Genomic DNA, 3458 nt, shown 5'->3' on the forward strand with positions numbered 1-3458 from the left:
AAAAATAAAAAATGAGTTAAAAATCTGATATCCATTTTTATCTATCTTTTCTTTCATTGATTAGTTTGCATTTAAATTTCCTTCTGATATCATTTTCCATCTACTTAAAGAAGTTTGTTTAATATTTCCTGTTGTATATGTCTGCTGGCAATAATTTTTTCAGGTTTATTAGTCTGAAAAAAAGTTCTATTTTGCTTTGTTATTTGAAACATCTTTTCACTGGATAAGGAATTCTATGTTGACCATATTTTCTTTCAAAGATTTGAAGCTGTTACTCTACTCTTGGCTGGCTTAACAGAAGTCTGTTGTTATTCTTAAACTTATTCCTTGTAATGTGACTTTTTCTCTGACTGATATTAAGATTTTCTCTGATTTTCTGTAATTTGATTATAATGTGATTTGGCATGCTTTCTTAATGATTTTTATTGAGCTTCCTGGATCAGTGGGTTCCCTCCACCTCCTTTCCTCTGAGATTTCAATTATACATGTATTAAACTAGCAGATATTGTCCCACAGATCTTGATTCTTTTTGGGTTTTTATAAATCAGTACTTTGTTTTCTCTGTTTGCTTTATTGTATATAGTTTCTATTGCTATGTCTTCAAGATAACTAGTCTTTTCTTTTATGATATCTAGTCTGTTCTTAATTCCATATGGTGTTTTCCATTTTAGTTATTATATTTTTCACCTCTAAAAATTCCATGTGAAATGTTTTTATATATATTTTTGTCAGAATTTTATGTTTTGCTCTACATCCTTAAACATGTGAATTATGTTTGTAAGAGCTATTTATACATTGTTGATAATTTCATCATTGTTATTATTTCTGGATCAATTTCTATTAATTGATTTTTCCATTAGTTATGGGTTTTTTCTGCTTTTTTGCTGAACATTTTAATTTTAGTTTTGATTGGTAATGGGCATTGTGGATTTTATATTATCAATTGCTCTGTTTTGTTATTTTCCTTTAAATAATGTTGAGTTTTGTTTTGGCATGTTACTTGGAAAATTTAAATTATCTAAGAGGTAAGTTACTTATAATCAGTTGGATCATTTTGAGTCTTCTTTTAAACTTTATTACAGTGTGTCTGTAGTATAAAAACTAAAGTTTAAAGTGTTGTCTTTATATCTTTGAGCCTCACAGGATCCACTCCCATGCTGTGAGTATATGTGACCAATAAACTGCTGCCAAGATCTTTCTGTCCATTGTTAGGTATCCTGTGTTCAGTCATCTTATACTGTTTAGGGTGGGAAATCCCTTCTTCACCAGTGGGGTGAGTAGAAGTTCATCAAAACAGCATCAAAAACAGCCCTCCATCTGAGACCAATGTAGCACCACTAAAGTGATACCCTTTCAATAATTCTATCTGATGCTTTGTTTTACATGATCTTTACACATTCACTGCTAGGACCATGAACAGCTCTCAATTCTGCATGAATTGTAGAAATTATTCTGCCTACCCCTTTATGGCGAATCTTTCTGTGATCCTCAGGTAGTTTTCCTTTCACTCATGTGTACATCACTTAGCTAAAGACTCAAGGGGCCCCTCTAAAAATCCCTGGAACTCTTTTTGTGCAGTTTTCTGTTAGTAATCTCACTAGCAAATTCTAGCCAGCTCACCCTCCCCAAGCTCAGATTTTTTTTTTTTTTTTTTTTTTGAGATGGAGTCCGTCACTCTGCCACTCAGGCTGGAGTGCAGTGGCGCAATCTCGGCTCACTGCAAGCTCCGCCTCTCGGGTTCACACCATTCTCCTGCCTCAGCCTCCCGAGTAGCTGGTACTACAGGCACTCGCCACCACACCCAGCTAATTTTTTGTATTTTTAGTAGAGACAGGGTTTCACCGTGTTAGCCAGGATGGTCTCGATCTCTTGACCTCGTGATCCACCCACCTAGGCCTCCCAAAGTGCTGGGATTACAGGCGTGAGCCACCACGCCCAGCCTTTTTTTTTTTTTTCTTTTCAACTTAGCAAGACCACTAGGCTCTGTTTCGGTGTCTATACCTGTACAACAGCATGAAAACTGCCTCTAACCAATAAATTGGTAAAATCATAAGGCTCACTTTGTTTATTTCCCTTCTTTCAGGGATCACAGTACTGTGCTGTTTATTGTCCAATCTCTAAAAACTTCTGTGCCCCATGTATCTATTTTTGTAGTTGTTTAAGGCAATAGATGTGGGTAAAATCTGGTCCCTATTAGTTAATCTTGAACAAATTCAAATTCACCAGAAAAGTTCTAATTTAAAATTTTTGTATAATTTTAAACAAATATTTGTTTGCTCATAAATCTTTCTAAATGTTTATTTTTCAAATAGAAATAAAAGCTAATTCCCCTTGAAGGAATGCTGAGATATTTATAGATGTATGAAGGACCTCATCTTAAAGGCTTACTTTGAAACCCTAGAAACTCAGTTTTCACTAAGATGTATTTGTTATTCTTTAGCAATGCTTCCCATTTTTTCTCAATTCCATCTTGCAGACCTTTTGTCATTGTATATCACTGGATTATCTAATCTTTCTATTTCCATTCTCGACCCTATTTTCAATCTCTTGCTCATCAATGCCAAACAGATTATTATTTATCACTATCTTCACCATAATACTATCCTGTTCAAAACTGATAGTTTTCTAATGCTTACATAATTAAATCAAAACTTTAAAAAAATTGAGTTGCCTTATAACCTATACCACAAAACAAATGTTATCTACTAGTAGTATTACGTTCTGCCCACATTTCAAAACCCTACAGAATGTGTTTCTAACTTATTTCTGCTAGTAGTGAGGGCCACAGATTTAATGGTATTAAACTAAAATATGGTTAGCTCCCTATTTTTAAACATCTACTCGTCAGTATTTGAATGCTGCTTTAAGGGATAATTCTTCTCGCTTTTTGATCTATCATTTATTGAATGTTCATTATTTGCCAATTGCTGTATTACATAATACATATATAACATATATGCATATTACATATATTATAATATGCATCTGTAATATATATTTGTAATATGTAGTATATGTCATATGTAATATATATAACACTATATATTACATATGTATATTATATTACACATATAATACAGGTTATATATATGTTAAAGTACTTTACATATAATAAAATGTTAATTTTAATACAACTCTGTATAGTAGATTCTATATCCATCTCCATTTTATGGTTGAGAAAATAGACCATTAAAGACATACACCAATATACACTGTAAATATATCACGGGACTTAAGATGTGTATATGGTTTCTCTGTTTCCAGAATTGATCATCTTAACCAGCATGGGCAATGTAAATAGAATATGTAAGTGGGTAATGTAGAAAATATAAAGGATGCAATTTTTATTTATTTATAGAATCTTAAGTTCTATAAATAAATTCTATTATAATTCAAGCAACAAAAAGTAAGTAGAAAAAGGGTGATGTATGTGATAAAGAGTAAAAGCTCCAATGACT

This window comes from Pongo abelii, chromosome 5 (genome assembly GCF_028885655.2).
Source record: "Pongo abelii isolate AG06213 chromosome 5, NHGRI_mPonAbe1-v2.0_pri, whole genome shotgun sequence".
NCBI lineage: Eukaryota > Metazoa > Chordata > Mammalia > Primates > Hominidae > Pongo > Pongo abelii.